This window comes from Aotus nancymaae, unplaced genomic scaffold, assembly GCF_030222135.1.
Source record: "Aotus nancymaae isolate 86718 unplaced genomic scaffold, 86718_ANA_hifiasm-v0.15.2.pri h1tg000188l, whole genome shotgun sequence".
NCBI lineage: Eukaryota > Metazoa > Chordata > Mammalia > Primates > Aotidae > Aotus > Aotus nancymaae.
The window spans coordinates 225,962-244,002 of NW_026988603.1; the positions used below are offsets into that span (position 1 = coordinate 225,962).

The 18,041-nt window shown below is 39.6% G+C and overlaps 2 pseudogenes; one reads left to right on the forward strand and one right to left on the reverse strand.

Annotated features, from left to right (window-relative positions):
• Window positions 1–335: 335 nt before the first annotated feature.
• LOC135273006 (acyl-protein thioesterase 1-like) lies at window positions 336–3,462 on the reverse strand (annotated as a pseudogene).
• On the forward strand, window positions 2,892–7,182 carry LOC135273012 (melanoma inhibitory activity protein 2-like; annotated as a pseudogene).
• Window positions 7,183–18,041: the final 10,859 nt, after the last annotated feature.

Consider the following 18,041-nt stretch of genomic DNA (forward strand, 5'->3'; position numbering starts at 1 on the left):
TGTCATTGGTTCTGTTTATGTGATGGGTTATGTTTATTGATTTGCATATGTTGACCCAGCCTTGCATCCCAGGGATGAAGCCAACTTGCTTGCAGTGGATAAGCTTTTTAATGTGCTGCTGGATTCAGTTTGCTAGTATTTTATTGAGGATTTTCGCATCAATATTCATCAGGGATACTGGCCTGAAGTTTTCTTTTTTGTTGTGTCTCTGCCAGGTTTTGGTATCAGGATGATGCTGGCCTCATAAAATGAGTTAGGGAATAGTCCCTCCTTTTCAATTGTTTGGGATAGTTTCAGAAGAAATGGTACCAGCTCCTCTTTGTATGTCCGGTAAAATTTGGCTGTGAATCCGCCTGGTCCTAGGCTTTTTTTGGTTGGTAGGCTATTAATTACTGCCTGAACTTCAGAACTTGTTATTGGTCTATTTAGCGATTCAACTTCTTCCTGGATTAGTCTAGGGAGGATGTATGTTTCCAGGAATTTATTAATTTCTTCTAGATTTTCTAGTTTTTTTGTGTAGAGGTGTCTATAGTATTCTCTGATAGTAGTTTGTATTTCTGTGGGATCAATGGTGATATCTCCTTATTATTTTTTATTATGTCTATTTGATTCTTCTCTCTTTTATTCTTGATTAGTGTAGCTAGCAGTCTATCTATTTTGTTAATTTTATCAAAAAACAGCTCCCGGATTCATTGTTTTCTTGAAGGGGTTTTCATGGTCACTATATGGTGACATTTTAGCAATTTTAGAATAAATCCATAGACTCACAGCATGCATAAATCATTTATATCTTAATGGCTCATGTAATCATTTTATTTTATTTTATCTTTTTTAGAGATAGGGTCTTGCTCTGTTGCCCAGGTTGAAAGGCGGTGTCAATCATAGCTCACTATAGCCCTGGACTCCTGGGCGCAAGTGATTCTTCTGCCTCAGCCTCTTGGGTAGTCAAGACTACAGGCGTGCACCATCACACCCTAATAAATTTTTAACTTTTTGTAAAGACAAGGTCATACTGTGTTGCCCAGGCTGGTCTTAAACTCCTGACCTCAAGTGATCCTCTCACCTCTCAAAGCACTGGAATTACAGGCTTTAGCCACCATGCCTGGCCTTAACTGCACATTTAAACCTGAACAAACGTTCATTAAGCATATTAGTAATTTTTTTTTTTTTTTTTTTGAGATGGAGTCTCGCTCTGTCACCCAGGCTGGAGGGCAGTGGCGCAATCTCAGCTCACTGCAACCTCTGCCTTCCAGGTTCAAGCAATTCTCCTGCCTCAGCCTCCTGAGTAGTTGGGATTACAGGTGCGCACCACCACTCCCAGCTAATTTTTGTATTTTTTGGTAGAGATGGGTTTTCACCACGTTGGCCAGGAAGGTCTCGAACTCCTTACCTCAAGTGATCTGCCCGCCTTGGCCTCCCAAAGTACTGGGATTACAGGCTGTAAGCCACTACACCCAGCTGCATACTAATAATGTTCAAGTGATGTAATTAAAAAATTTGGTTGCAGTGTTTTATTATGCTGCACAATTACATTTGAGAAAAGGAGGCTAGCTTTTATTATTAATTATTAAAATTAGTGAAATAGCTTCATTTATTTTAATGCTGATATATTCTACCATATATTTGTGTATAGAAAATATAGAAACTTACAAGATCCTAATTGGTTAGTTCATGCCATTTGCATGTATTTGAAAAACATTTTAACATGCAAACATAAGCAGTTTCAAGACCTGGCTGGGGGAAAGGTTTATACTCTACTACAATGATGCTGGTGTATTTCTACAGAAGGCCTTTTTAGTGAAATCAGTCAACAGGAGGTAGGAGTTTATCAATGAATTGCTTGATAGCCATCATTTCCTGGTGACAAGCTGTGCATCATGCCTATGAAGGTTTTGAAGTTTACACTGGCTGGATTTACCAATGCTGTAAGATTTTCAACAGTAAGTAAATCAAACATGAGTGAAACTAAAGGGTCACAATCTCTACAGCAGTGGAGAATAGAAATATCTTTGTTTGTGCCACAATGGGACCCTGTAGAAATGGATCGCAAAGTGGAAGCCAGCAACTGAGTGCAGTGACATGGTGCCGGGTTCTGCTGTGTGGTAAGAGAAGTATATAAAGACAAGAGCTCCTCCTGGAGAAAATCCTCCTAAAACAGTTCTGTTAGAAGAAATGCTGTTCTTCACCTCTTGATTTATCAAAGCTTTTACATTTTTTACTGCCTGTTTAATTCCAGGTTCACCCTTCCATGAATCCAGCAAAAGCCGTAAAATATCAAACTAAGAGTCCACAGCCAGGCTCATATTTAATGTAGTAGGCATAACTGTTACATAACTGGAGCATGCAAGCAGATATGTTAATATGTGAACTTATACTTGTAAAGGTTTCTATCCATCCATGCTTTGTGTCTCCCAATCTATGAAGGCAAATCATCTTAATTTAAGACCCTCCCCACTGATGCCCATCCCTCTAATCTGGGACTGGGCAGCTGGAGGTCCAGAGGGTCCCATCGGCCACATTCTGTCCCCAAGTGCAGGGGGCCCTAAGAAAAGGAAGGCTGTGATGCCCACACCTTCCCCACACAGCACAGGCCCAGTCTACTGGACCATCCATAGCCTACCCCGGGCAGGGCAGAGCTTCAATTTTTCAATAGTAAGTATGATTTTAGGCCTGGGAATTTTACAGATGCAGTTTAACAAATACTGCATGTTCTCACTTGTAAGTGGGCGCTAAATGATGAGAACACATGGACACGTAGAAGAGAACAACACACACTGGGGCCTATTGGAGGGTGGAGGGTTGGAGTTGGGAGAGGATCAGGAAAAACAACTAATGGATACTAGGCTTAATACCTGGGTGATGAAATAATCTGTACAACAAATCCCCACGACATGCATTTACTTATGTAACAAGCCTGCACATCCTGCACATGTACCTTGGAACTTAAAAGTTTAAAAATAAATTAAAAACAAAATTTTTTAATGCAGATTAAGAAAGTTTTCTTTTATCCTTAGTTTTCTGAGAGTGTTTACCCTAAAAGGAGGTTACATTTGGTACATGCTTTTAGCATTTATTCAGATGATCATATGAATTTTCTCCTTTAGTCTATAGATATCATGAATTACACTGATTCAATTTCAAATGTTGAATCAAACTTAAATTCCTGGGATAAATTGCACTTTGTCATTATGCATTATGCTTTCTTTTATTGTTTCCTTTATTACTGTTATCTGTGGTCAATTTTATTGATTTCTGCTTTTTAAAAATTTATTTGAGACAGAGTCTTGCTCTGTTGCCCAGGCTGGAGTGATCTCGGCTCACTGCAACATCCTCCTCCTGGGTTCAAGCAATTCTCCTGCCTTAGCCTCCTGAGTAGCTGGGAATATAGGCGTGTACCAACATGCTCGGCTGATTTCTGCTTTTATCTTTGGTATTTTTTTCTTTCTACTTGCTTTAATTTGCTCTTTTTTTCCCCCTAGTTTCCTAAGGTGGAAGCTTAGATTATTAATTCAAGTACTTTCTGTTTTATAATATATTTAATGCTACACATTTCCCCTAATGACTAATTTAACTACATACTGCAAATTTTGATATCCTGTGTTTTTATTTTCATTCAATTAGTAATATTTTCCATTTTTCCTCGTAGATTTCTTTTCAAACCACAGGTCATTTATAACTATGTGATTTAACTTTCAAATATTTGGAAATTTTCCAGATTTTTTTGCTTTATGCATTTGAAACTATGTTGTTAGAATCATGCTAACTTAGAAGTTACATCTTCCTGGTTGATTAATTCTATCATTACAAAATATCCCTCTAGTTCTGGTGGTTCTTATTTTACACTATATTATTTCTTATATTAATGAAGCTAAAATGTCTGTCTTTTGGTTTTCATTTATACAGGATATTTTTCCATCCTTTTACTTTCAACCTCCTTATATTTATGATGTTTCTCTTGTAAGCAACAAATAATTGTAGTTGTCTGCTAATCCAGTCTGAAAACATAATTGAGATGTTTTGCCTATTTTTACTGTTAACTATTGATATATTTGGCTTTAAATCTATCATCTTACTGTTTGTTTTTCATTCATTCCATCTCTTCTATCTTCCTTTTGCTTCTTATTCTTTCATTTGAAATGAATATTTTTATTATTCTATTTACTCTATTAGCTTATTAATTATATGTTTATCTACTTTTAGTATTTTCTTTTTTTCAAGACAAGGTCTCACTTTGTCACCCAGGCTGGAGTGCAGTGGTGCAATCTCAGTTCACTGTAGCCTCGACCTCCCAGGTTCAAACAATCCTTCTGCCTCAACCTCCAAATAGCTGGGACTACAGGTGCACAGCACCATGCCCAGCTAGTTTTTTCATTTTTTGTAGAGATGGGATTTCACCATGTTCCCCAGGCTGGTCTCAAACTTTTGAGCTCAAGTGATCTGCCTACCTCAGCCTCCCAAAGTGCTAGGATTACAGGTATGAGTCACTGCTCCCAGCCAACTTTTACTATTTTTTTCTAAAGGCTATAACAATCACCTTTAACTTAAAGAATGGCATGTATAAATTCTTCGATCACCTTCCAGATAATGCAAGAACTTTGGAATACAAATATAAAAAAACTTAATCCCTCCCACCTTTTGTGCCTCCATTGTCCATTTAAATTATATAGGGGTGTGTGTGTGTATACACACACATATATGTATATACACAAAACTGTTTTTATATAAGTTTAATTCCACAAATCATTATCGATGTAACTTTACGCAGCCAATCTTCATCAAGATTTACCCTCAAATTTGCCTTTTCATGCCTCCTTCTATCTTTTCTTTGCTTCCAAGTAGAATCATTTTGCATCTGCCTAAAAATTCCATTCAGTATTTTCTTTGGTGCAAATATGTTGCTAAAAAACCTCTCAGCTATAATTTGTGTAAACATATCTTTATTTTGCTTTTACTTTTTAAGGATCATTTGCAAGGCACAGAATTCTAGAATGGCAGTTATTTTCTTTCAATATTCTTTTGGCTTCTCTAGTGCTTCTGCTGAGAAGTCAGCCAAAGTGTACTTTGGCTTCTTTCATAGTAATATGCCTTTTTGTTTTTCTTTTGGCTGCTATTAGGATTTTCTCCTTTACTTTGTCTGTCATTTTATGTGCTATACCTAGGTGAGTTTCTATTTGTATCGATCCATCTTGGGTTCATAGAGCCTCTCAAATCTGTGATTTGATGTGTTTTTATCAGGTTTGGAAAACTATTGGCTATTATATTTTTAAATATTGCTTTTGTCCCATTATTTTTCTCATCTACTTTTCAGGCCTCAATATGTTAGATACTTTTAGTGTTTTATACATACTTTTTGCTCATTTCAGACTTTTCTTTTTATCTCTTTATGTTTTAGTCTGGGCATTTCATTCTGGTCTATCTTCCTGTTCATTTATGCCTACTCCGTTGTGAAACCCATTCATTGACTTATTAAATTCATTTGTTTTATTTTAAAATTCTAGAATTTCCATATGTTTCATTTTTATGCTTTCTGGCCAGGGGTGGGTGGCAAGGACAGGGTGGCTCACAGGCTTGTGTGGGTTGGGCTTGGCCCTGTGCTGCCTCAGGATGTAAAGTGTAACAAGGGGGCCGGGATGGGCAGAGTGCACCTGTAGGTGCCTGCGTCCCCCAGCTCCCCCCGCAGCTGGCTCCACAGTGGTCCACGCCGGTTGCCAAGTTCGGGTTCCAGACCAAAGACTGCGTATTCTTCACTGCTTATTGTGGTCCAGACACTGCCAGGTTTACTGCACCCGCCAGAGCAGCCTTGGCCCTGTGGAGGAGCTGGGGACTGCCCCTCAGCCATACTTGCAGCTGTTCCTGGAGGAGCTACCCGGGGTTGTGGCAGCACTGCCAGATGGTATGAAACCAGATCCTAATCCTTATGATTTTCTAGGGGAATTGGTGATATCTGCAGCTATTGTTGGAGTTTTTGCTATTCTCTTTTTGTGGAGAAGTTTTAGATCGGTTAGGAGTCTTGTTTATATGAGAAGAGAGAAAAAACTTGCTGTAACACTTTCTGGGCTAATTGAAGAAAAATGTAAACTACTTGAAAAATTTTGCCTTGTTCAAAGAGAGTATGAAGGCTATGAAGTAGAGTCATCTTTAAAGGATGCCAGCTACGAGAAGGAGGCAATAGAAGCATAAAGTTTGGAGGAAGCTGTGAAAAGCTGACAGGTCTAATTCTAAACTTGAGGATAAAATACTCTGTCTAGTAAAAGAGTTAAAAGAAAAGAAATCTAAACATTCTGAACAAGATGAGTTGATGGCAGATATTTCAAAAAGGATACAGTCTCTAGAAGATGAGTCAAAATCCCTCAAATCACGAGTAGCTGAAGCCAAAATGAGTTTCAAGATATTTCAAATGAATGAAAAATGACTGAAGATAGCAACGAATAGCTTTGAATGAAAATTTGCATCTTCGGGAAAGCCAGAAACAGCTTTTGCAAGAAGCTGAAGTATGTAAAGAACAAGTGAGTGAATTTAATAAACAGAAAATAAACTTGAAGACTTCAAAGTACATGCAGAATAAATTATAAATGATAAAGAAAATTACATCAAGACTCTGAACACTTGCTAAAGATGAAAGATCGGGCTACTATGCTTGGAGAAAATATAATGGATGATAATAACTTGGAATTAGAAATGAACAATGAATCAGAAAATGGTGTTTACTTAAGTAATCCTCTAAAAGGAGTTTTGAAGAAACTCATTCATGCTGCCAAGTTAATTGCTTCTTTCAAAATCTTAAAAGGAGAAAGAAACCAAATTTAGATTCAGTTATCATAAATTGATAAAACAAAGGAAGAGCTTAGAGAACATATTACAAATCTTCAGACCGAACAAGCATCATTGCAGTCAGAAAACGCACATTTTGAAAATATGAATCAGAAGCTTCAACAGAAACTTAAAGCAATGACTGAATTATATCAAGAAAATGCAATGAAACTTTACAGGAAATTTTCAGTAGAGGAAAATTATCAGTTACAGAAAGAAGAGAAACTTTCTAAAGTAGACGAAAAGATCAGCCACGCCACTGAAGAGCTGGAGACATATAGAAAGTGAGCCAAAGATCTTGAAGAAGAATTGCCACTTTCATACAGCTTCAACACTGATCAACTCATGGTCAACCATGTTCCATTTGTATGCCTCCTCACACCTCATCATTTGTTGCATAACATCTCTAAAAAGATATGTTCATCTCTAAAAAGTAAAAATTCTTCATAAAATGTAACACCACCACCATTATCACATCTAAAAAAGGTAATAATCCTTTAGAATTATCAAATATCCAGTTAGTTCAATTTTCTCTGTCACATAATTTGTGTTTTTTTTTTTTACAATTTTTTTTTTTGTTCAAACTAATATCCAAATTGAAATTGGTCAGTATGTCTTTTAAATCTCTTGAGGCTGGCTCATGCTTGTAATCCAAGCCCTTTGGGAGGTTGAGGCAGGAGAATTACTTGAGGCCAGGAATTCAAGACCAGCCTGGGCAACACAGTGAAACCCCATCCCTACAAAAAATTAAAATATTATCCATGTGTGGTGGCACATGCCTGTAGTCCCATCTACTCTGGAGGCTGAGGCAGGAGGATGGCTTGAGCCTAGGAGTTTGAGGTTGCAGTGAGCTATGACTGCACTACTTCACTCCAGCCTAGGCAACAGAGTGAAACCCTGTCTCAAAACAATTTTCTTTATATTTCTTTAGATCTACAGATTTCTCTCCACTCCCCTCTGTTTTTTCATTTGTTGAAGAAAATAAATAGGTGGTTTGTCAGCTAGAGTTTTCCACAATCTGGATTTTATTAATTGCATACCTCTGGTATCATTTAGCATGTTCCTTGGTCCCCTGTATTCCTCAAAACTCATCATTAGAGTTGGCGACCTGGACAGATTCGATTTCTAATTTTTGGCAAAAGTGTGGCTTGGGTATTAGTGTGTTCTTGCATTGGAAGAAAAAGACATTTTTCTTTTTTGTGTGATGTTAGTAGTCATTGATGGTCATGGCCCATATCCACTAACTCATCAGGGACTGCATGGGGTTATATTTTAATTGTACATTTCTTTTTCATTTCTCAGCTGGAATACTTCAATAAAGAGGTTTCCATCATCCAAAGTTTGGTTACCCTGAATATAGTTTGATTGAGAAAAGCAGTATCCCACCTTTCAAGATGCTTGAATCTTCCCCTATGCTTACTAGTTTTCTAAACGAGTTGGTTTTCTAAGCATTCTCTAACTATATGTCTGTATCATTGGAAATGCACAGACTTTTAGCATATTTAATATGTTTCAATGTTTTGTCATTATTATCCTTATTGGTGTAGAAATGGTCTTATTTCTGGCCAGCAGAAGCTCTTTAAGTTGGACCCTGAGCCCTTCTGGCATGCTGCTAGCAGTTTCAGACAACATCCTTGGTTCCTGATATGACAAGACGTTTTAGGTTTATTTGTGTATTTCCTTCTCCAGACCTGGAGTCATCCATTTCTCCAAGGATTGCTGGTTCTTCTTGTAAAATAGGCTATTTAGGGACTATAATCTGAGCATTAAGGGTGATTTCTTTTCCTCATTCTTGCAAATATAACTTCAAAAAAAGTTTTTAGTATGTCCTTCGTTTTTTTAAATATAAGCAAATATGTTTATATATTCATATCCTCCCTTAGATGAATAGCAATATGCTATAAATACTTTCCTCTACCTTGCTTTTTAACTTAATATATCCTGGTCATCACTTCATAGCATCCAGAGACAGACTCCATTCCTTTTTACAGCTGAACAGTACCCCATTATGTGAAGGTACCACTTTTTCCCACCAGTCCTCTCTTAATGGTCATTTGGGTTATTTCTATCCTTTTCTACACAAACAGTAAGAGCAGTGAATTTTCTAGAAGAAAAGAAAGGTAAGTCCAAGTGTGTAGCAAGGGAATAAGCTTACACAAAGAATAGTCTACTCTTTGCCTTCAGCAATTGGGAGGTGATCCAGGGAGGCACCTGCAGTGCCCTGCCTTATAGGAGTATCTCTGTTTGTCTGGGGGATTTGGGCCACACAGTATTAGTTTTGACTTCCAGAGGAACTGAAACCTAAAGGTATTAGCCAGACCTCTGAGAGAGGCTGGAGATGAAAAGCCAGTCACATAGACAGTATGTGATCAAGCCCTAATACAAACTCTGGACATCAAAAGCTTGGATAAACTTCCTTGGTTGGCAATAACCTGTGCTTATTCCACAAGTCATGGCTGGGAGGAGGTCACACTGTCCAGGACTCCACAGGGAGTGTGGATGATAGAAACTCCACATTTAGACCCCTCCTGCGTTCTGTCTGATGCACTTCTTCTTCTCTTAGTGAATTTTAAGATGCATCCTTTCACTATAACGAACCATAAACATGAGGATAATAGCTTTCAATAAGTTTTGTGATTCTAGCAAATTATCAAACCTAAACATGGTTTTGGAAGCCCCCCAGATCTTCAGTTGGTGTCAAAAGAGAGGGCAGCCTTGTGGAGACTCTTCCCCAGACTTTGCAGTTTGGTTAACTTCTCTGAAAAAGAAACTTAAGTATTTTAAGATAATTGTTTTTTTTTTTCCAAAAGTACAGACTTTAGACAAGAAAAATTGCTCAAATGAAATAGAACTCTAAGCAGCTTGTTATATGAGAAAAACCACAGTAATGTTTTATTTTACTTAGTATTTTAGTTCTGGGCCTCAAATTTGTTTATAAAATTCTCAAATTGTAAGAATCAGCATTTTAGACTGTGAACTTTATTTTTGGAATCTCACATGGCTTCAAAGGATAGTTAGGTGACAGTTACAGCTGTGGCAACAGCCCTTCTGCTGTGCCCACAAGTGACCAACTCCCATCAGACGACAGGCAAGATGTAAAATGGATCTCCAGGCCTCCCACAGGGCACAGGGAAAGGAAGTAGCAAAGCTTGAGGAAATAGAGTTCTCTTGTAGCCTGAAGCCAGTTCAGCTTCATACATTCTCTTTCCTGTGGTTGATTGCAAGGTTTTGATGGAAACCATTCCACACCACTTCCAGAAAGTCTCACCCAACAAATAGTTTTTGAAAACCTTCCATTTTCTGGACACTATTTCAGATGTTTGGGAAATACCTGTGCACAGAATAAAGATCTCCACCCTTGTGGAGATTGTGTTCTATCAGGAGTACACAGATAGTAAAGAATAAATGGAAGATACGAAGAATCATATTGTGTGGCAGAAGGTGATAAGGGCAATGCAAGGAAGTAAAAGATCAAGGAGGAGGGGAGCAGGAGGGCAGGGGTGGGCTGAAGAGTTTAGTAGGATGGGGATCAGGGTCTGCCTCCCTGAAAAGGTGCAATCTAAGCAAACACTTGGGTGTCTGGGGAATGCATCATCCAGGCTAAGGGAATAGCTGGAGCAAAGGTCCTGGGGAATGTTTGAGGAGCATAAAGGAAGCCATTAAGGCTGGAGTGGAATGAGTGAGGGGAAGGGGAAGGAGATGGGGCAAAGACTGAGCAGGGCTCCTGAGTGCCCTGCCTTGTGAAGGCGTTTGAGAAGGTTTGCCCCCTATTTTCAACCACCACAGTTGATTTTGCCCCTACTTCTTGATTGCCACATTGCACTATTTTAAAAGGAATTCCACAAAATCCTGTGTAATCTAGGGGATAATTTGCAAATAAAATTGGGTGGAATTCTCAGGTTGAATATAGACTTTGTTCATTTTATCAGTTGAAACTACCTAGTAGCTACAGAGTAGAGTGGAGATACCTCTGTTCTAGTAGGTCTGGGTTTGCAATCCCAGTGCTGCCATTTTCAAGCTGTGTAACCGGGGTCAGGCTGATGCTCCTCTCTGAGCCTGCATTTCCTTAGCTCTAATGTGGGTGTTGTAATCAGTACTTGTTATGGGCTGAATTGTATAATTGTACCTGCTTAAAATTCATATGTAGAAGTCCTAACCCCCAGTATCACAAAAAGTGATAGGGTCTTTAAAGAGGTAATCCAAATAAAATGAGGTCCTTAGGGTAGGCCCTGATCCAATATGACTGTTCTTATTAGAAGAGGAAACTTGGACACAGATACACATAGAGAGAGCACCGTGTGAAGACACAGAGAGGAGATGGCCAGCTACCAGCCACCTCCTTACCATAAACCAGCCATCTCCTTACCTTATGGTAGGAGAGGCCTTACCATAAACCAACCCTGCCAGCATATTGATCTCAGAATTTTGGCTTCCAGAACTGTAAGGAAACACATTTCTATTGTTGAAGGCACCTGGCTGGGGGTACTTTGTTATGGCAGCCCAAGTAGACTAAATCAGCACCTCAAAGGGTTGTTATAGGATATGCTTAGTGGTAACTGGTTCCTAAAGGCCATGCTTTCTAAGGCTGACTCCTCACCCTGCAGGGGTGCATTCTCCCCACTGGTGGAGATGCAAACAGGAATAGGCATTATCAGGCTTTATTCCCAGAGTTTTAATTTTTTCCATTGCATTAAATATTTGTTCATGAAAATGATGAAATTGCTATTAGATTCTATCACCACATCTCTGTTGATTTTTACTAGCTACAAACATATAAAAGTAGTATAGGCACACAGTTAAAAATGAAAGCTTATAGACAAGTACAAAATGAGAAGAAAAAGTCCCTTTCCCTTCATGCCTCTACTTCCTGTCGCGTTTTCAAAGGTAAGCACTGATTACAGTTTACTTACGGATCTTTCCAGGAAAATAATTTATGCATTTCACAGAAAATATAAATATATGCACCCTCTAAAATTCTGCATAAATGGACCGGGAGTGGTAGCTTATGCCTGTAACCCAGCACTTTGGGAGGTTGAGGCAGGAGGACCACCTGAGGTCAGCAGTTTGAGGCCAGCCTGGCCAAAAGGGAGAAACCCTGTCTCTACTAAAAATACAGAAAAAAAAAAAATAGCCAGGTATGGTGGTGGGAGGCTGTAATCCCAGCTACTGTGGTGGCTGAGGCAGAAGAATCACTTGAACCCAGTGGGCAGAGTTTGCAGTGAGCCAAGATCGTGCCACTGGACTCCAGTCTGGGTGACAGAGCGAGACCCCATCTCAAAAAAGAAAAAAAAATCTGCATAAATCAAACTCTGCAGGGTACTACCTTCCCCCACTCATTTGATATTTTGCACATCTTTTCCTATTGGCTGTACAGATCACCTCATTCTCTCTCCTGGCCCATACAATATATCTCACGTAATTCTAAGTCTGAAGCTCAGTCTAAATTGTTTCAGGGATGCAGGTACCAAAAAGTAGTCTCTTAAAGAGGCCATCAGAGACCTAGCTGTATCTCCCTGCTCTGCCATCAACAGTGTCATCTTCACCCCAGGTGGCTGGAGTAGCTGTTAGGAATATGCGGTTTTTAAAAACTTACATTCGTAGAAAAAGGGGAGGGAAGAGAGAGAAGAAACCCTCTCCCCCTAAGCCCATGGCTTCTTTTTAGTCAGGCTGAGCCAAATAAAGTCATGTACTTCCCTTAGATAGATAACTGTTGCCAAGATTGCCAATCTTGTGTGGATTGGCCTGGACTAAGCAGGATCCTCTTCTACAGCGAGAGAGGGGATGAATGCCCGACCCAAGTCAGGGATCCTGGGTGGGAGGGGTGTGGATAGTAGGTCAGAAATCAGCCATGTCTACAGTGTAGGATGTAATCCCATCTGCACAGAGCTGCATACATGCGTGTTTAAGTGTGTGCAAGTAAAGAGAGCTACGGAGAAGGATGTTTACCAACATGTGCTAACAGTGATTACCTTTGATTAGTAGTTTCATCTCTTTACAATGAGCACATTTATATTTTTTAAAAAATAAAGCTATTTGCCATAAAACAGTCATTCCGTAAGTCACCACTTAGGATACACCTAGAATATTTGTCCTTTCTCAAGAGCACCAGAGAGTTGTATGGTAATCCACACAATAAACAATTATAATGGGTAATTGTTGAGATCAGGGGAAGATGGCAGATAGAAGACAGTGCTAATGTGTAGCTCCCACACGGATGGACAGAACAGCATGTGAAGACTCACACTGTGATCTTGTGCTCCAAGAACTACCACAGGAACCTACTGGGAAAACCAAAAGAATTCACAGATCCTTTGAAACAAGAGGCACACCACTGTAAATTCCGTGGAACAGTAGAAAAACTGTGAGTTCCCAAAGTGTGAGAAGGGGAAAACCTACCTCTGAACACACATCCCCACTGGAAATCTGAAAACCCAGATCATGGGAGAAGGATGTAACCTTAACTAGAGATGAAATGGGTTTAGGGAGTTGCAAGAAATATGAAAGTATGAGTAGTAGTGGGAAGTGCATTGAATGCACTCCCAGTCTCTAGCTTGAGCCCTGGGAAACCATCCCTGACTATATCTCACAGAGGCCCTCAGGGAAGGCAGCCAGTGGAACCGGGGAGGGATTGCAGGGCAAAAGAAGCTCCCAACTGAAACTGGTAGTGGTTTTGACTGGGCACAAACTGTCTTGAATGGAGCCTGGAGGATGAGTGGAGTCGGGAGGATGAGTGGGAGCTGCTGTGGATACAAGTGAGCAACTGCAGGAGTGCAGGAGCTGCTGCTGACAGAGTGGGCAGGCAGGGAGGGGTGAGGGCCTTAAGCCCTGCTTGCTTTCTCAGTAGGGTAGCTTATGGCCTGGGGCAAGGTCTGAGCAGGGGCACTGAGGGAGTGAGACTGGGCTCGCCAACTGCTTGGGAACTGGGTTTGTGGTCTCTCATTAATAGCTATCCACCACTTTGCTGGCAAACTATATAACACAGCAGAGGTGGCCAAGATCCACTCTAGAATATCATAACCCCATCGGCCTAAGAACTACTCCTTCATCCCCACAGTGGCTCCTGCAAGCCCTGTTCAAGGAGAGTCTGAGCCCAGACCCACCTAACCCTGCCCCAACTTGATGGTATTTCCCTAGCCACCCTGGTAGCCAAACACAAAACACAGAACTTTTTGGGAGCTTTATGGCCATGCCCATCACCTGAGAAACCAAAATACTTACCCTGGCCATCTTAGGGCAAGCTTAGAGCCCCCTACTACTACTGCAGCTGGTGCTTTCTTGAAAGTGCCACCTCATCGCTGGAGGCCAACTAACTCAAGCAATTATCGCAACTCATAACACAATAATGGTGATCTAAGGTAGGAGAAGACAACACCTAATTCTACTGCATGCAACATTCTGGCTAAACAGAGGTCCTGAAGATGTCCGCGTGACAACTTCACTGCTACCACAGCCAGCATTCAAGAAAGCCAGCACACTAAACCTATCTACAACCAAGGACTCTCAAAGAGTTACTTCACTTCTCTGCCACTTCTACCAGAGCAGGTGCTGGCATCCATGGTTTGGAGACCTGAAGACAGATCACATCACAGGACTCTTTGCAGACATTCCCCAGCACCAGTCCAGAGCCTGGTAGCCTCACTGGGTGGCTAGACCCAAAAGAGCAATAGCAATCACTACATCCAGCTCTCAGGAAGCCCAGGGGGAGAGCACCACATCAAGGTGTTACCTCATGGGACAAGAGAATCTGAACAGCAGGCCTTGACTTTCAGACCTCTCCACTGTGTTAGTCTATCCAATTGAGAAGGAAGAAAAGTAATTCTCGTAATATGACAAAACAGTGTTCTAGAATACCCTCAAAAGATCATACTGGCTCTCCAGCAATGGATCCAAACCAAGAAGAAATCTCTAAATTGCCAGATAAAGAATCCAGAAGGCCAATTATTAAGCTACTCAAAGAGACATTAGAGAAAGGTGAAAACCAACTTAAAGAAATTTAAAGAACATTACAGGATGTGAATGAAAATTTATCCAGAGAAATAGATATCATAAAGAAAAAACAATCACAATTTCTGGAAATGAAAGATACACCTAGAGAAACATGAAATGGGAAAGTTTCAACTATAGACTAGAACAAGTATAAAAAAGAACATCAGAGCTCAAAGACAAAGCTTTCAAATTAACTCAATCAGACAAAGACAAAGGAAAAATAATTTTGAAAAATGAACAAAGCCTCCAAGAAACTTGGGATTATATTAAACAGCCAAACCTAAAAACAAATGGTGTTCCTGAGGAAGAAGAGAACTCTAAAAGTTTTAAAAACTATTTGAGAGAATAATTGAGGAAAAATTCCCTGGCCTTGACAGAGATCTAGACATTCACACAATGGAATAAAACTGGAAACTAACACCAAAAGGCACCCCCCAAAACTATACAAATATATGGAAATTAAATAATTTGCCCTTGAATGATGTTTGGGTCAACAATGAAATCAAGATGGAAATTAAAAAATTCTTTCAGCTGAATAATGTTATTGAAACAACTTACCAAAATCCCTGGGATACAGCAAAAGTGGTGCTAAGAGGAAAGTTCATAGCATTAAATGCCTACATCAAGAAGTCTGAAAGAGTACAAATAGACGATCTAACATCAAACCTCAAGGAACTAGAGAGACAAGAACAAAGCAAATCCAAACTCAGCAGAAAAAAAGAAACAACAAAGATCAGAGCACAAGTAAATGAAATTAAAACAAAAAAATACAAAAATAAATGAAACAAAAAGTAGTTTCTTTAAAAAGATCAAACACAATTAATAGATCATTAGTGAGATTAACCAAGAAGAGAGAAAATCCAAATAAACTCAATTAGAAATGAAACCTATACCACAGAAATATAAAAGATCATTGAAGGCTACTATGAACACCTTTAGGCACATAAACTAGAAAATCTAAAGCAGCTGGATAAATTCCTGGAAATATACAACCCTCCCATATAAATCAGGAAAAAATAGAAACTCTGAAAAGACCAATAAGTACTAAGACTGAACAATAATTTTAAAAATTGCCAACAAAAAAAGGTCCAGGACCAGATGGATTAACAGCTGAATTCTATTAGACATTCAAAGAAGAATTGGTACCAATCTTACTGAAACTATTCCAAAAGATGGAAAAAGAGGGACTCCTCCATAAATCATTCTATGAAGCAAATATCACCCTAGTTCCACAACTGGGAAAGGACACAACAATAAAAGAAAACTACAGACCAAGATCCCTGATGAACATAGATGCAAAAATCCTGAACAAAATACTAGCTAACTGAATCTAAAAGGTAATACAACAGGATCAGATGGGTTTCATACCAGAAATGCAATGATGGTTTAATACTCACATGTCAATAAATGTGACATATCACATAAACAGCATTAAAAACAAAAACCATATAAGCATCTCAATCAATGCAGAAAAAGCGTTTGATAATGCAGCAAAATTGGTATACAAGGGACATAACCTCAAGGTAATAAAAGCCATCTCTGACAAACCCACAGCCAACATGATACTGAACAGGGAAAAGTTAAAAGCTTTCTCCCTGAGAACTGGAACAAGACAAAGATGCCCATTTTCACCATTTTTATTCAATGTAGTTCTGGAAGTTCTAGCCAGAGCAATCAGACAAGAGAAAGAAATAAAGGGCATCTAACTTAGTAAAGAGAAGTCAAACTGTTGCTATTCACTGGTGATATAATTATATGCCTAGAAAACCCTAAAGACTCGCCCAGACAGGGTGTGGTGGCTCACGCCTGTAATCGCAGCACTTTCAGAGGCCGAGGTGGGCGGATCACAAGGTCAGGAGTTCTAGACCAGCCTGGCCAACATGGTGAAATCCCATCTCTACTAACAATACAAAAATAAGCCGGGCATGGTGGTGCACACCTGTAGTCCCAGTTACTTGGAAGACTGAGGCAAGAGAATCGCTTGAAGCCAGGAGGCGGAGGTTGCAGTGAGCCGAGATCACACCACTGCACTCCAGCCTGGGTGACAGAGTGAGACTCCATCTCAAAAAAAGAAAAAAAAAGACTTACCCAAAAAGCTCATAGATCTGATAGATGAATTCAGTAAAGTTTTAGGATACAAAATCAATGTACACAAATCAGTAGCACTGCAGTACACCAACAACAAAGCTGAGAAACAAATCAAGAACTCAATCCCTTTTCCAACAGCTGCAAAAAATAAAATAAAATAAAATACGTTGAAATATACTGAACCAAGAAGGTGAAAGATCTCTTCAAGGAAAACTGCAAGACACTGCTGAAATAAATCACTGAGAATGCAAACAAATGGAAGCACATTCCATGCTCATAGATGGGTAGAATCAATACTGTGAAAATGATCATACTGCCAAGAGCAGTCTATGGATTCAATGCAATTCCCATCCAAATATCATCAGCATTTTTTATGGAGCGAGAAAAAGTAATCCTAAAATTTAAATGGAACAAAAAAAGACCCAGCATAGTCAAAGCAAGACTAAGCAAAAAGAACAAATCTGGAGGCATCACATTACTTCACTTTACACTATAAGGCTATAGTTACCAAAACAGTATGGTACTGGTATAAAAATAGGCAAGTAGACCAATGGAACAAAATAGAGAACCCAGAAATAAAACCAAGTACTTATAGTCCACTGATCTTTGACAAAGCAAACAAAAACATAAAGTGCGAAAAAGACACCCTATTCAACAAATGGTGCAGGGATAACTGGCAAGCCACATATAGAAGAGTAAACTGAATTCTCATCTCTCAACTTATACAAAAATCAACTCAAGATGGATCAAAGACTTGAATCTGGGCTGGGCATGGGGGCTCAGAACTATAGTCCCAGCACTTTTGGGGGCCAAGGTGGCCGGATCACTTGAGGTCAGGAGTTCAAGACCAGCCTGGCCAACATGGTGAAACCCTGTCTCTACTACAAATAGAAAAAATTAGCCAGGTGTGGTGGTGGGTGCCTGTAATCCTAGCTACTGAGGAGGCTGAGGCACGAGAACCTAGCAGGTGAAAGTTGCAGTGAGAGAAGACTGTGCTACTGCACTGTAGCCTGGGTGACAAAGCAAGATTCCGTTGAAAGAGAGAGAGAGAGAGAGAGATAGCGAGAGAGAGAGAGAGAGAGAGAAAGAAAGGAAGGAAGGAAGGAAGGAAGAAAAGAGGGAAGGAAGGAAGGAAAGAGGGAAGGCAGGCAGGCAGG